At 36.7% G+C, this 17,861-nt stretch overlaps 1 pseudogene; it reads right to left on the minus strand.

Moving 5' to 3' along the window:
- Positions 1-597: 597 nt before the first annotated feature.
- Positions 598-14,748, minus strand: LOC140138908 (trans-1,2-dihydrobenzene-1,2-diol dehydrogenase-like; annotated as a pseudogene).
- Between the last annotated feature and the right edge of the window lie 3,113 nt (positions 14,749-17,861).

Below are 17,861 nucleotides of genomic sequence, written 5' to 3' on the forward strand. Positions count from 1 at the left end.
TTGGCTTAAAATGACCTGACAGTTGTTAAAGGGCGTCAACGGTAAAAAATATTGTTTACATATAAAATTTATAAAATACTAGGTTCGTAATTAATGAGAAAATTAAATTTTTCTGCGCCTGATCACGCCAAATTTGTTGACTGCATTGTAAATCCAAGTGTTTAGGGTTTCTTTAACACTTTTTAAACACTGCAAGGTGTTTAAATTTTCATTTACACAGTAAAGGTATAGGACACCTAAACACCAAAGTAAACACAAAGTAAATACATAAACACAAAGAGTAAACATATGAGAGTATTTAAATTCTAAACATTCAACATGTTTACTTTCAAAATTGTAAAGTAAACACACCAAATGTTTAGAAAGTAAACACACCAAATGTTTACAAAGTAAACACATGTGCATATACTTTCCGAACAATATGAAAGTAAACATATTGAATGTTTACAATCGAAATACTCTCATGTGTTTATTCTTTGTGTTTATATGTTTACTTTGTGTTTACTTTGGTGTTTAGGTGTCCTATACTGTCTAAATGAAAATCTAAACACCTTGCAGTGTTTAAAAAGTGTTACAGAAACCCTGAACACTTGGATTTACAGTGTGATCCCTGCCATGTTGAAGCTTTTGACCGTTGACGCAGACGTCAGTGCGCCGTAGTAGTGTTTCCATAAATAAAACAAGTAGGGCATTAATTTTCCAAGCATTTTGTGTTGGTAATAATTTATACATGATATCAGGAGCGTTCTTTGTATGTAATAAACAAATACCATTATTATTACTAACAAAATTATCTACAATTAATCAATACGACCATAATAATGATAAAAATCGTTTGCTTCCTTCCGCGTCGGTGTTTTTGACGATTTATATTAAAAGGCATCGAATCATACCGTAAAACCCCGTCTACAAGCATATAGTGTGCTTCTGATTAAAGCTACATTAATCCAGGCGCCATTATGGAGTTTGAGCAAATAAATTACGGATCCAAGCATATACAAACAAGTATTATTTTAAGACCGATCTATTGTATTGGTATATTAACGGTTGCTTCGAATTATTTAAGCTTTTATAAAAAACACTATATGCTTGTAGACGGGGTTTTACGGTATACCTAGTTTATTTCCAACAAGGTTGTTTAGAACTAAATGGAATGAGGGAGGATGAGGATCCATATAGTTCCAAAGGATCTGTTTTGCACACTGTTTCATTAATATAACATATTTGGACACGGTGGAATAGAATAAAGATTTCACTATCTCGGAGACTCTTTATTGTAAAACCAAGTCATAATAAAGTCGCTAAATAGCGACTAAAGCCTCCAGCCTCCGCAGCGGGAAGCGGCAGGGCGTTTCAACCAATGACAAGCCTTTATTGTGTCCGTTTGTCTGCAATGCGTGTGCGCCACGCCGCTCAGCGGCAAGCGGCAGGGTAGTATGAAACCAGCATAACGATTACGATTTACCTACACAATTAATCGTTTTGTTGATTTGGTTCATCATTTTAGTAACATGACCGTTGCTATGGAAACGGAATATAAGACGGCGGTTACAAAATTAACAACATGGCAGAGAAGATTCTCCAGACTCTTCTGAACATTTTGATATATATATATATGATTTGTCCATTTCAAACATCTGTCCAATGACACGAAAAATTTCATGGAGCTGGTCCCTATACTGTAAAGACGCCGACTAGAAGCTCGAGCAAAACAGCTGCCTCAACGCTGTCTTTGACGGACTGCTACATCAGGGTGAAATATGGTATAGTTACAATAATAATGCTGTTGGTATCTCCTCTTAAAGTGATGGAGGTGGCGTCTCATCGTCAAAGTAATAACCCAAACCATGGCGTGCTTTGTCCATTATACCAGCCAAAAGAATACTCTCATCATGTGACATAATCGGTGACTCCTTAGCCCCTGAACAAAAATGTAGAAAAGAACCATCATTATTTTAAAGCCATATTATAACATTTGCTGAGAAGAAGACCATCAATATTTTTCAAAATTCTGTTTTTTACACGATTGTAATATAGCATATTGCGAAAAACAAGACTTTAGGTGCTGTAGTTTTGTCAAAATTCGCGATTTTGAATAAAACGCAGGAACCGTCGTTTTATTATTACGATGGAAATATTACTCGAACGCGTACACGATGTTCACATCACAGTACGTACACGGCGTGCGGGATGGTACACCCACATCAAATGCCCGTGCCGTAGTACAACCGACGGAGTGACATGCACTGGCGACATCTGCGCTGGTAGTAAATTTCAGTTTTCTTTGCTTTACCTCAGTTGTCCGGCTCAAAATTAAAAGGGATCATATCTGACAGCAAAGGCTAACATTTTATGGACAAGAAATACTAATCTATTTTTATGGAAATGTTATAACATGGCTTTAATCATTATTCAAGAATGTTGCATAACTGTGTCACGGTGTTCCTTTAGAGCAGAGATATAAAAGGGCTTACATCCACCTCTGGCCGAAATTGAGTTATTGGCATAACATTATAGCGGGGGTAACAATCATGGCAATACACATTTTGGGGATTGCTTGCCCTTCATAGAAAACTCTTCATACCACCTTCGTAAATTTTCCCTTTTTGAAATCTTCTGGAATTTCTGGAAATCTTAACTTTAAAGATTAATATAAAATTTTAGGAATGTTTAATGTTTTATAGTAACCTTGAATGTTCTTTAACTTTAAAAACCAAAATGAATTGCATTTGGGTCACTATGTTGCTAACATTGCGTTATTCAATATAATCCATATGTAAGACATCACCTTAATCTACACAAGAAGTGTGAATTTCAAATGGGTTTACCTGAATGGGTGATTCCATTTGAAATCTAATCCTTGCGTGGGAGGTTAGGCCCATTAGGCGATACCTCCCCACTTCATATTTACCTTCTTTGATGTAGTTCCCTATAGCAGTAGCCATGTATTGCATCCCTGATTGATTCCTGTAGTTGAAATCCCACTTTATGTCAGGAAGCGGGAACTCATACACCTCAACAATTTTTTCGTCTTCAGATATTTCTATCCTAGTTGGAGACCAAAGGGGACAACATATCTGTCATGCAAAGAGATGAAAAAAATAATATTATGAAATCAAATTAAACAAGCAAACAAAACACCCTGGGTGTTAGAGAGTATAAAGTCATGAGACCCAGTCGTGTTTCTATCGCCTGCTTTAACATGGCACGGGAGATGGCATTATTTTGAAGTGGAACAACGAGGCGGGTCGCAACACGCATGCGCAATGCAAACGATACACGCACCTGCCGCTTAAATATGTACAAGTGGAAATGTGAAATGTGACGGTATTTAAAAGGCAAATCTTTCATCACATTCACGTTTACGACATCAAAAACTCAACACTCAACACGTACAGAGTAAACCGATCACACATACCGGCTTGCGAGCAAAGGACTCAAATGCTGAACTCAATATCGACTGATTACATTTCTATGATACATCTCTAATCTCAAATTGATCAATACTACACAGCGACATCACCAGGTAAATAATTTTATTGTACAAGCAGGAAACTAAATCAATACACGTGTATCTGATATCACGCCGATATATACCACAATTTACAAAATCGATTTGACATTTCTATTCGCTCGTAATCAATGATAACTACCATATTGTTAGTAACGACCAAACAGATTAAAAATCCTATATTGTGGAGGGGACAATTAATAAGCAGTGCCTTGGAATTCCTGCACGATTAAACCACATGGTGGCAATGAGATAATTTGAGTTGTGCACTGGCGTAGCGTAGTGTATCTGCTATTTGATTTTTCAGACGATAGAACTTTGCATACCGGGGTAGAAAATGCTTAATATCTCCCGTTATTTTTGCTTTCTATAAAAACCAATTGTAAGGCTTGCACTTGAATATATGTTCATTCATTCATTCATTCATATTTTATTTCCATAAAAATCAAAGACATTACATAAAAAATAATTTATAAACACGGTACATATGGAGGAAAAGGCTGGAAGACCAAAAAGGTCTGAAAGTTAGCCTTTCCCTGAAATCAAATGAAATTAACAAAATAAATCAACATCACATAACATAACCAAAAGGGAAGGGGGGTGCTCACGGAAAAGATTAATTATATATAGAGATCAGTTTTGTTTTGAATTGATTGCGGAAATGTTTAACAGATTTTGAAGCTTTCAGATGTTTATCTAAAGAATTCCAAAGAATATGTGTTGAAAGAACATGATAAGCGTGCGTATTGAAAACCAACCTTGCATTTTGAAATCAAAAATTGACAAAAATTCGGATTTTATATGTGCAGAACAAAAAAAGGAGTGCTGCCCTCATTCGTCAACCCTTTGATTATGGAGTATAACACAGTACATGCGCAGGATAGACGACTGGCTGAGTCAGTCTAAAGCAGATGAGTGGAGAAGGAACGTACCAGGCTCACAGAAGAACAAACTCGCCATGCGTGGCTGTTGAAGAACTAGTGGATTCGCCATACCATCATGGGGATTTCTGACATGAAGATATCGGGGTGATGACACTGTGATATTTATATCCAGGTGTGCGTTACATCATATGTAAAGGAAATGCATGCACTACGGTACAACCATAATTTTTTCAGCTTATATGTCTTACAACTTGGTTGTTGTGTAGGTGCAGTAAACGTAGTCAGGTTTTTTGTGTGAGGGGGCAAAAGCTAAATTTTCGTCCCCATTTGTCATTTTTTTGTCCCAAGTTTAGTCATTTTTGAGAATGCAAAGAGTAAGTGTTATTAAAATAACACTTACTCTTTGACGTCCTCATTTTATCCCTGATTTGTGTGAGGGGGTCTGCTCAACCCCGGCGGGGTAGGGGCGTGTGGGTTATTGTCACATTACCTTAATCTTTTTCTTTTCTCCCATGATGTAGGCTTCATTCGGGAAATCGCACATGATAGATGAATTGAGCACAGCCATTGCATTATTTGGATATTTTAATACGATACTAGATATCCCATCAACACCTTGAAAAGAATAAAAAAGTATCATGAAGTGAGTGCACAAAATAAATAAATTTCAAGCTTTCAGGAGTAATTTCAAATTCAAATTCACCATTTTTCTAGTATTGAAGAGCCGTCCACGTAAATATCAATCGAACAAATAGACATTTATGGCCGCCTGTTCTACCATTACCACTGGAACCTGAGACTACAGCTTTTGCCGTCGTGACTAAATTTGCAGTATGTTGTCTGCATTGCAATGGTACACTGCATTGTCACAGATTGAGAAAAAAAGTTTCACTTGCTGCAAAATTCAGCAATAATTGAAGTCCACACCGACAACTCTGCAAATCAATTGCAATGGGTTATTCTAGTTGAAATCCATACACACCTTATAGAAAACATGACCTTAATCGCCCACACAGGTGTGTAGAATTCATACGAAGTCACCCGGTAACCTCATTGAAATTCGTGTTACAAAGGATTCTGGGAAGGAAGATAGATCTTCTCAAACTTACCCCTATCTAAGAGATATCCATTGGCAGACACAGATATCGGTTGCTGTCTGACTTACCCGTATCTAAGAGATATCCATTGGCAGACACAGATGTCGTTTGCTGTCTGACTTACCCGTATCTAAGATATATCCATTGGCAGACACTGATATCGGTTGCTGTCTGACTTACCCGTATCTAAGAGATATCCATTGGCAGACACAGATGTCGGTTGTTGTCTGACTTACCCGTATCTAAGAGATATCCATTGGCAGACACAGATGTCGGTTGTTGTCTGACTTACCCCTATCTAAGAGATATCCATTGGCAGACACAGATGTCGGTTGTTGTCTGACTTACCCGTATCTAAGAGATATCCATTGGCAGACACTGATGTCGGTTGTTGTCTGACTTACCCGTATCTAAGAGATATCCATTGGCAGACACAGATGTCGGTTGTTGTCTGACTTACCCGTATCTAAGAGATATCCATTGGCAGACACAGATGTCGGTTGTTGTCTGACTTACCCCTATCTAAGAGATATCCATTGGCAGACACAGATGTCGGTTGCTGTCTGACTTACCCGTATCTAAGATATATCCATTGGCAGACACAGATATCGGTTGCTGTCTGACTTACCCGTATCTAAGAGATATCCATTGGCAGACACTGATGTCGGTTGTTGAATGACTTACCCGTATCTAAGAGATATCCATTGGCAGACACAGATGTCGGTTGCTGTCTGACTTACCCGTATCTAAGAGATATCCATTGGCAGACACAGATGTCGGTTGCTGTCTGACTTACCCGTATCTAAACGATATCCATTGGCAGACACATATGTTGGTTGTTGTCTGACTTACCCGTATCTAAGAGATATCCATTGGCAGACACAGATGTCGGTTGTTGTCTGACTTACCCGTATCTAAGAGATATCCATTGGCAGACACAGATGTCGGTTGTTGTCTGACTTACCCGTATCTAAGAGATATCCATTGGCAGACACAGATGTCGGTTGCTGTCTGACTTACCCGTATCTAAGAGATATCCATTAGCAGACACAGATGTCGGTTGTTGTCTGACTTACCCGTATCTAAGAGATATTCATTGGCAGATACAGATGTTGGTTGTTGTCTGACTTACCCGTATTTCAGAGATATCCATTGGCAGACACAGATATCGGTTGCTGTCTGACTTACCCGTATTTAAGAGATATCCATTGGCAGACACAGATGTCGTTTGCTGTCTGACTTACCCGTATCTAAGAGATATCCATTGGCAGACACAGATGTTGGTTGTTGTCTGACTTACCCGTATCTAAGATATATCCATTGGCAGACACTGATGTCGGTTGCTGTCTGACTTACCCGTATCTAAGAGATATCCATTGGCAGACACAGATGTCGGTTGCTGTCTGACTTACCCGTATCTAAGAGATATCCATTGGCAGACACAGATGTCGGTTGCTGTCTGACTTACCCGTATTTAAGAGATATCCATTGGCAGACACAGATGTCGTTTGCTGTCTGACTTACCCGTATCTAAGAGATATCCATTGGCAGACACAGATGTTGGTTGTTGTCTGACTTACCCGTATCTAAGATATATCCATTGGCAGACACTGATGTCGTTTGCTGTCTGACTTACCCGTATCTAAGAGATATCCATTGGCAGACACAGATATCGGTTGCTGTCTGACTTACCCGTATTTAAGAGATATCCATTGGCAGACACAGATGTCGTTTGCTGTCTGACTTACCCGTATCTAAGAGATATCCATTGGCAGACACAGATGTTGGTTGTTGTCTGACTTACCCGTATCTAAGAGATATCCATTGGCAGACACAGATGTCGGTTGCTGTCTGACTTACCCGTATCTAAGAGATATCCATTGGCAGACACAGATGTTGGTTGTTGTCTGACTTACCCGTATCTAAGAGATATCCATTGGCAGACACAGATGTTGGTTGTTGTCTGACTTACCCGTATCTAAGAGATATCCATTGGCAGACACAGATGTCGGTTGCTGTCTGACTTACCCGTATTTAAGATATATCCATTGGCAGACACTGATGTCGGTTGCTGTCTGACTTACCCGTATCTAAGAGATATCCATTGGCAGACACAGATGTCGGTTGCTGTCTGACTTACCCGTATCTAAGAGATATCCATTGGCAGACACAGATGTCGGTTGCTGTCTGACTTACCCGTATCTAAGAGATATCCATTGGCAGACACAGATGTCGGTTGCTGTCTGACTTACCCGTATCTAAGAGATATCCATTGGCAGACACAGATGTCGGTTGTTGTCCGACTTACCCGTATCTAAGAGATATCCATTGGCAGACACAGATGTCGGTTGCTGTCTGACTTACCCGTATCTAAGAGATATCCATTGGCAGACACAGATGTCGGTTATTGTCTGACTTACCCGTATCTAAGAGATATCCATTGGCAGACACAGATGTCGGTTGTTGTCCATAAACCATGCTTGCTAGTTGTATATTATAGATGCCTACATCAAGTATGGCTCCACCACCAGTATCTGAAATGTGGAAGAACGTGTCACATTATGCTATACACATGTAAACCACTCAAAAATTCTATTTTAGAAATATGTGACGAGGTATATCGAAAGGCCGATAGACTGGACCAGATCAATATTCCTACCACTCCCGAAAAAGGGTGACACAAGAGAATGCAAAAGATCATGCAGTAAGATCATGCTGTACATTACGGTTGAGAGGATCAAACAGCACATGCGTCGTGAGATTCCCACGGAGCAGGCCGGTTTTGTGGAAGATCATGCTGTACATTACGGTTGAGAGGATCAAACAGCACATGCGTCGTGAGATTCCCCGGAGCAGGCCGGTTTTGTGGAAGGCAGAGGCACAAGAGACCAAATAGCAAACATCGGAAATATTACAGAGAAAGCTATTGAATTCAACGACCCCCCACGCCCCCCCCCCCACCCGGTTCCGAAAACATGGCTATGCCACTAGTTAGCCATAGTGCAGTTATACTGCACAGCAAACATGATTCGACCTTTGCAGTACTTAAACCTAGTTAACAGAAAATTACCCCAGCAAAATCAATCGATAAAGTCTAGCCCAGCCCGCGCCCATCCTCCACATTGAATGGTGGACTGCACTTATGCCCAAATATGGCACTTGCCAATCAATAATCACACACTTGAAATCCCCTGCCTCGCTCCACTGACCAAAGTTATGGACAGATATGGGAGTTGTTTTTGCTGTTATTTGACACTTGCAGATGCCCCACCTACTGAGTTTTTTGCCTACATGTAATATATACATTATTCTTGATTGACAGCAAGTACAAAAAATATCCGTCAAGTGGTTTAGATTAATGCCCTTCGGAAGAGAGCGGTCCACAAGTGAGTGATAGTCACTAAAAGTTGCATTCGAATTACACAGGGAATTTTGCAGGCCATGCGTGTCCTTCCTTACTAAAACACCAAAGTGCGAATATTTCCAAACATCTAAATTAGCTAAACTATATTTTCTAGAATTTCAGAGAGTACAAACAACATTGGCAGGTTATTTTTCACACAGTGACGTTAACTAGGCAATGCCCTATACCTATAACATACACTGTTAGTAGAGGTCACGCGTCAATGGTGAAAGCACTGTGTATTGCGTATAGGAAAATGAACAGTAACTGCAGCATGCTTGAATGGTTATTTGTGCTTGTCTTATAATTTGCACCTACCTTTTGTACGTACCCTCTCGACATCGAGGTTATAGTCACCAAAGTTAGCCAGAACTAGCTTAACCTGGCCCAGTTGACCACTTGCTATTATCTCCCGAATCTTCTGATATGCTGGAAAGAAACGACTCCATACTGCCTGCATGGGTAAGAAGCACATTGGGCTGATCCGTTTAAAATCCACACTCCCATGTAGCAGATTTTGAAATATCTTCTATATGGGGAGCATGAATTTCAAATGGAATTGGCACAGTAGTTACAACTCTGTTTGAATCTCGCAAAAAAATGGAAATAAAATCAATAGTAATTGGCCACTCAAAGAACAAGAATCTTTGTATGATTTATATCGTCGGCCGTATCACATACTGACGTATTCGACATTTTTAGCATTTTTGAGAAAATTGGTATTTGTTATTTTCTATTCTATTATATTCACACAAAAATCATGCCTCAAAGTGGCTTAATAAGTAAGATATTAATTACTTTAATTAAGTCGTATTTGCACAACCTTGAAATGTCTGTATCACATAACGACGTATTTGCCGATCACCTATACTGCGCAAGCCCGGTATGTCGTTCTGCAATTTGAAGAATTTGCCGTTTCACGGTGTAACGTATTTACGCCGCTTGCGCGACGTATTTACGCTACTTTGTCATTGCGCGGTAAAATTGCTGTTTTGTCCTTTTCACATAGTGACGTATTTGCGCAACTGTTTCACAAAGTGACGTATTTTATTTCATATTATATGAATTATTGATTTTTTTGCAGAATAAGTTCCGATAGTGATAATTGAATTACATTGAAAATATTGCATCAATTTTAACCAGGTTTTAATCGACAATAATGTTTTAATGAAGATTACGTAGCAAATGAAAATCGCTAAATTTTCAAATTCGTTTTTCTCGAAATGCGTATTTTGCAAATACGTCAGTATGTGATACGGACGACGATATAAAAGCATACCCTCACACCTATAAAGGTTGCCCTCACTTCTACCATTACTTTGGTTTAATTTGATCGCAAATTTTTTTGTTTTTGAATTTATTTCTTAAACATACTCAAAAACCACAGTTTATCACCCTCACCTCCATGAAGAACACATTCTTTTTCCTTGCTTCGGCAATAACATGTTTAGCCTGAGTCTCAGTGAGACACAAGGGTTTTTCTCATAGGACATGTTTACCATGCTGTAACATAAGTAAAGCAAGCTCATAATGATAGTTGTGAAGTGATCCTATATAGGCAATATCTGTGTGGAAAGAAATAAACATGAAAATAGTAGACAAATATTGACTCTTTATGAGTACAGTGGTAAGAATATTTTTACACGATGAAATACGGACCTTACCATTCAACTCGGCAAAGGTATATTCCGTCTTAGACATCGCACCCTATTGCATTTGCATACAGATCTATATGCCCGCGCATAAAAAATAAAAGACGTGACAGTATCTCTTTTTACACACAAAAAAAACTTTAAAAAATAACTTAAAAAGCGTTCTTAATATCGTTATTTTTCTGTTTGTACTGTTTGCCGGCAACCCGCACCCTACGAGCTTGATCCGCGCGTGTTGCCCCATAACTTTTTCGGGTTTTTCATTGACGCCACTCTTATCTTGTCGCAGACCCACTTGCTGTTGTCCTGTCTCTTTCCCATCACAGGGTTGTTTGTTTGTTCTACCGGACGTCTCTTCTCTAGTAATGCCCCGGTGATCGCATTTGCCTGTCAGCAGTGAGCTTGCGGTCGAATACACTATTGTTTAGATATTTACGTATGCAATGTTTCGTTAATTCTGGCATTTGTCATTATAATATACCGTGTATCATTAAAGTTGTGAAATAAATGTTTCTTGTTTCTTGAATTGAAAAAATAATATAAAAAGTCAGGAGATAAATTATAATATTCAACTAACCAACATTTGGATCCTGGGCTATCCGTTCATAACCTTGATACGCTTGTGGTATGCCATGGACATCGGCAAACGCCTTGGCTCTATCAACATCTCGAGCTGCTACGGCTACTATTTTGTGTGCTTCCGGAAGACTTCGTAGACATGCAGCGAAGTCACTACATATCTTGCTAGCACATACAAAACCCCATCGTAATGCCATGGCTTACAAGGTCGTATCTTCAACCTATGTATAAATAATTGTTAAAGAGGCTTTATAATATAAAGCCATATTAAACTCAAAGTTTGTCTCCAATCTACAGCGATCATGTTTGGTGAAAAGTTTAAAACAAAAATAAATCTAGAATTTACGGTTCTCGGCTTGAAAGGTTTTCGACGCAAACTCAGAGTGTATAAGATCCTGTCATGCGCAGACAAAAAGTGACTATGAATAGGTAATGAGTAGACTGCCGCGCTCATTCAACTTTCTGGGTTTACGACTGAGAAGTGAAGATAAAACGTTTTTAATCTCGTCTGTTTGATATTGATTTTCGTTGTTTGGCTAACGCCAGGTGGTGGCCGCATTGCATTCTCTAAATTCAGTAAATTTTCATCGTCAACCGTGTAATTGAATGGGATTATTTTGAAATTTTAAAACGCTTGAAATATCACAAACAAATAGGCCTATGTTGATAAATAATATAAATACAAGTTAAAACCGTTGGGGTTCGATAATGAACCCCACAAAACTAACCGAGTATATTGGAAAATGCCATACGGCCGGGCGGTTTCACAAGTTGGCGGCTCGATCATGTCATCCGCCGCCTGGCTAACGTTGGTAAAGATTCGACTTTTCGACTCAAATGGCTGTTTTTTCGGTTGACCTTTGATCACATTTTCTCATTATTATTCATTCTTTCTTGAATATGCTAACAAACCACGCCCACCTCGTTAATACGCAAACTGGAAATTACCTCGTGACCTTTGACTGCATGGCCCTTGACCCGGATGTGACTTCAGTTGACCTTTGATCTCGTGACCCATAAGTGAACGTCCTGGAAGGCCATATTATTACTTACGTCAAAAACACATCTCATTTCATCGCATACATGCATGCATACGGCTCAGTGTACACTAAAATACTATTTGGGCGTACTATAGTTTTACTATGGCAAATTCACATGACACTCTTCCTTTCCTCCAAATGAATACTCATGTAAGCTATTAGTTTTGGCGGTATTTAGTGATTCATGTATCCACGTTTTTGTATTTCAGCATTTTCATGACCATATTTCAGTAGAACATGATGAAAAACATCCACAGTCCAAATTTGGTGGGAATCGGATCATGAGGGCCCGAGATATGGCCGCATGAATACCTAATTAGCCCCATTCAAATCAGTGTAAATTGGTCTGGTTCATAACTGCTTGGAACCAGGCCAATTTACACTGATTTCAATGGGGCTAATTATGTATTCATGCGGCCATATCTCGGGCCCTCATGATCCGATTCCCACCAAATTTGGAATGTGGATGTTTTTCATCATGCTCCACCGATACATGGTATTCAAAATGCTGAAATTCAAAAAAAGTTTTCTATGACGTCAGCACTTCGGTACTCTATAATAAATTACAGATTCATGTAAAATGCCTTATTTCGTCTTAAATACACGGCTTTCAGCTGAACCACTAGCAATGCTAGCAGGCTATGTTAGCACATCTATGATAATGACAAGGTACCAAAATCTGAATTTTGATGATTTTTTCGATTGTCCGGATGAGCAAACCACTGAATGGCTTAAAGCCATATTATAACATTTGCTGTTGAGGACGTCCTCACTGATTTTTTAAAATTCATTTTTTTACACAATTATATTGTACTTTATTAAACCAATATACCCTGCAAAAATCAAGACTCTAGGTGCTGTAGTTTTGTCAAAATCCGATATTTTGAATAAAGCGCCGGAACCGGCGTCTTATTATTACGATGGAATTATTAGTCGAACGCATACACGATGTTCATAACACACAGTGCGGGACGGTGATCTACACAACAAAGGGTCGTACCATAACATGACCGAAGGAGTGGTACGTATTGGCGACATACGCGCTGGTAGTAAATTCCAATTTTCTTTGCTTTGACGTAGTTGTTTGGCTCAAAAATAAAGGGATATATCTGACAGTAAAACTAACATTTTATGTCAAAGAAATGCTAATCTATTTTGTATGATAATGTTATAATATTGCTGTTAAGGAGACGACCATAATCTTGTATCTCCAAAGAATAAGCCCATTGTTGTTGGTTTTGGGGGGGGGGGATACTTTGACCTCTGACATATCGGGGAAATTGCTGTAATTATTATTAATTTATTTATTATTGTCATAATATTATCTATAAAAATATTTAAATGATTAATTTATTCAATAATAATAGTTTTTTTTGGGTGTGTTTTTATTCTTGTAAAACATTTTAGAGTATTTTGTACACACAAAAACCATTTTTTAAATTTTCTCAATAGGTCAAAGGGCAAAGTGTCCCAAAACTCACAAACTGTTCCACAATGCATTGCAAACTTCCAATGCCGATTTGGCTTATTGTTGCACGTCCCTCGTGTGGACTAGGGAAAGTGAGCTAGCCGAAGTTTTTGTTTTGTTTTTATTTATTTTTGTTTTTTTGTTTTTTAATGGTATCAACACCCCCATCATTGTTTATTGGACTTCAAGCGGTATTTTGTGATGCATAGCCTAATCCCCCACTCCCAACAATAAAATAGTTGAGATTTTTATAGCACTATAAAGTAACCACTGGCTATGTAATGTTTTTGTGGAAATAATTTCTTGCAGATTCATTCGCGTATATTCGCTTAGCAATAAATATTATCAAATTTGCATTTATACGTTCTGTTAAGGGATCTGGAATGACCGTTTTAAGCGTTTCGACAGTATTTTTTGTGAGACATGAGAGCACATCAGACATATCTAATTGCATTCTGAATACATACGAAGAATGTCTTTCTGATATCAAATAATTTTCATTTTTTGAAAATCACGATAGGCCTATAATACAAATTTTATGACAATTAGTAAAATTTTATATTTTTCGCATTTTTGATATAGGCCTATATTCCAGTCCTCAAAGTCAAAATTTTCAATTGATCGTAGTTTCATCCCACATACATACACTTTAAGTATAAATCATCAGATTTATAAAGTTTACTTCGAGTAGGCCTATAAAAAATATAAATTTTTAATGATTTGCGATAAAATGTGTATTACCGTACATCGCGAATTTCAAAAAATCAAAATTATTTGTTATCAGAAGGACATTCTTCGTATTCAGAATGCAATTCGATAATGTCTGATGTGCTCTAATGACCCACAATAAATACTGTCCAAACGTTCATACCCATCCCTTAACAGAACAGAATTACAGTACACTTGTCTAAAGAACAATGTGATAATCCAAAAATCATATATAAGTCGCAAACGCAAAATCGGATTCAACTGAGAATTTGGGAATAAGCATTTTTCAAAAAATGATACCAAATATGCTTTTTATTACTAATTTTTCAATTTATTTACTTACGTTTGGCGGTGTTTGTCTTCAAAACAAGGCATGCAAATGTGTACAGCTGTGTGTGATATTAATATACGAGTATACAAGTATATACACCATGTAGGCTACACGGTGACACACAGGCATAGAAGACTCCATTGTGTTTGTTCATTGATTTAGTGTATGATCATAACCAACAGAATGGTCGACAAATGTATTGAAGGTCGTTGTGGACGAGTGGTGGTGGTGGGGGGGCAGCAAACATTTTACATCATTTGTAGTAAAATGGGAACCCCTTAACTAAATATATTTTGCTACATAAACACGAAATATGTACAATCTACCAATAAAATATGCAAAATGATTACATAATTAATAGTAGTTTTGTTCTATTTTTTGACATTGTGTTGTTCGGTATTCCCTTTTACCCAATTTCTAGGTGATATTATAATAGCTGTTTTAACTCCTTAAAAGGAGTTCCTACTATACTTCAAAATTAAGGGACTTTTTATACAGGTTGTATCAAAATGCTATTTATAACTGAGGCTAAGTGGTACTATTTTTCTGTGTAAAAATGTTGCATGCGTGTATGCTATGCAATAAGAACAGTATAGTATAAGGTGAGATTGTTGCATGCGTGTATTCTCATTAAGGTTGCCAGAAAACGTTTAGATGTCGGGTTATATAAAGGACATAGGGTATAAAACGTTTTCATAACATTCAAAAACATTTGTTGATAACCTACTGCCAATATTCTAACATAATATTGTTAAGTGTTAATAAAATATTTAGCACAATAGGCCTATTTGGCAAAAAAATATTTTACAATAACAATATTGATATAGTGTGTTTGCATACAAAACATTTTAAAACGTTTCCATGACCTTTATATAGCCCGACATTTAATGTTATTAAAACGTTTTAAAAGCATTTTGGTGTTTGCAGGATATATTTCAGTATATCAATGAAGTAGCTATGTACTACTGATTTTAATATTGATGAAGTAGCTATCCACTGCTGATTTTAGTATTGATGAAGTAGCTGCTGATTTCATTGTTGATGAAGTAGCTATCCACTGCTGATTTTAGTATTGATGAAGTAGCTATCTATTGCTGATTCTAGTATTGATGAAGTACCCAGCAAACACAAAACGTTTTCGACATCATTCGCAAAAGGTTATAAAAGGTTGTCAGAAAACGTTTAAATGTCGGGTTATATAAAGGGTATATTAAGAGTATAAAACGTTTTCATAACCTTAAAAAACATTTTTGATAATCAACTGCTCAGCAAAAAAATGTTTTACAGAAAACGTTTAAATGTCAGGTTATATAAAGGGTATAAAAACGTTTTAATAACATTCCAAAAACATTCTTGAAAACTTGATACAAAACATTCTAAACAGAATGTTATTTTGGGGTTGAAAAAATATTTTGCGAAAAATGTTTGCCCAAAATATTTTCAATAACGTTTTAAAAACGTTTTCATGACCTTTATATAACCCGACATTTAAACGTTATTAAAAAGTTTTGAAAAAACATTTAAAGAACATTTCTGTGTGTGCTGGGTTCATATATTTTAACGTAATGTTATTTAAGTATTGACACAATATTTGGCAAAAATGTTTGCAAAATAGTTTTCAATAACATTTTTTGAAAACATTTAAAAATATTGTTGTAGTGTGTTTTCATATAAAACGTTTTAAAACGTTATCATGACCTTTATATAACCCGACATTTTAATGTTATTAAAACGTTTTTACCTAAACCAAAAGCCAAAATATAACTTATTTAAACGTTTTAAAAACGTTTTTGTGTTTGCTGGGTAGCTATGTACTGCTGATTTTAGTATTGATGAAGTAGCTATCCACTGCTGATTTTAGTATTGATGAAGTAGCTGCTGATTTTATTGTTGATGAAGTAGCTATCCACTGCTGATTTTAGTATTGATGAAGTATATCTATTGCTGATTCTATAGTATTGATGAAGTAGCTATGTACTGCTGATTTTAATATTGATGAAGTATTTATCTACTGCTGATTTGAGTATTGATGAAGTAGCTATCTACTGCTCTTTTCAGTATTGATAAAGTAGCTATCTACTGCTGATTTTAGTATTGATAAAAAAGCTATCTAGGCCTACTGCTGATTTTATCATTGATGAAGTAGTATCTACTGCTGATTTTATCATTGATGAAGTAGTATCTACTGCTGATTTTAGTATTGATGAAAAAGCTATCTACTGCTGATTTTATTATCGTTGAAGTAGTTATCTACTGCTGATTTTAGTATTGATGAAAAAGCTATCTACTGCTGATTTATTATTGATAAATTAGTTATCTACTGCTGGTTTTAGTATTGATGAACTAGTTATCTATACTGCTGAATTTATTACTGATGAAGTAGTTATCTACTGCTGATTTTAGTATTGATGAAAAAGCTATCTACTGCTGATTTTATTATTGATAAAGTAGTTATCTACTGCTGGTTTTAGTATTGATGAACTAGTTATCTATACTGCTGAATTTATTACTGATGAAGTAGTTATCTACTTCTGATTTTAGTATTGATGAAGTAGTTATCTACTGCTGATTTTAGTATTGATAAAAAAGCTATCTACTGCTGATTTTATTATCGTTGAAGTAGTTATCTACTGCTGATTTTAGTATTGATGAAAAAGCTATCTACTGCTGATTTATTATTGATAAAGTAGTTATCTACTGCTGGTTTTAGTATTGATGAACTAGTTATCTATACTGCTGAATTTATTACTGATGAAGTAGTTATCTACTGCTGATTTTAGTATTGATGAAAAAGCTATCTACTGCTGATTTTATTATTGATAAAGTAGTTATCTACTGCTGGTTTTAGTATTGATGAACTAGTTATCTATACTGCTGAATTTATTACTGATGAAGTAGTTATCTACTTCTGATTTTAGTATTGATGAAGTAGTTATCTACTGCTGATTTTAGTATTGATGAAGTAACTATCTACTGCTGATTTTATTATTTATGAAGTAGTTATCTACTGCTGATTTTATTATTGATAAAGTAGTTAACTGCTGCTGATTTTAGTATTGATGAAGTAGTTATCTACTGCTGATTTTAGTATTGATGAAGTGGCTATCTACTGCTGATTTTATTATTGATGAAGTAGTTATCTACTGCTGATTTTAGTATTGATGAAGTAGCTATCTACTGCTGATTTT

Source organism: Amphiura filiformis, chromosome 18 (genome assembly GCF_039555335.1).
Source record: "Amphiura filiformis chromosome 18, Afil_fr2py, whole genome shotgun sequence".
Taxonomy (NCBI): domain Eukaryota; kingdom Metazoa; phylum Echinodermata; class Ophiuroidea; order Amphilepidida; family Amphiuridae; genus Amphiura; species Amphiura filiformis.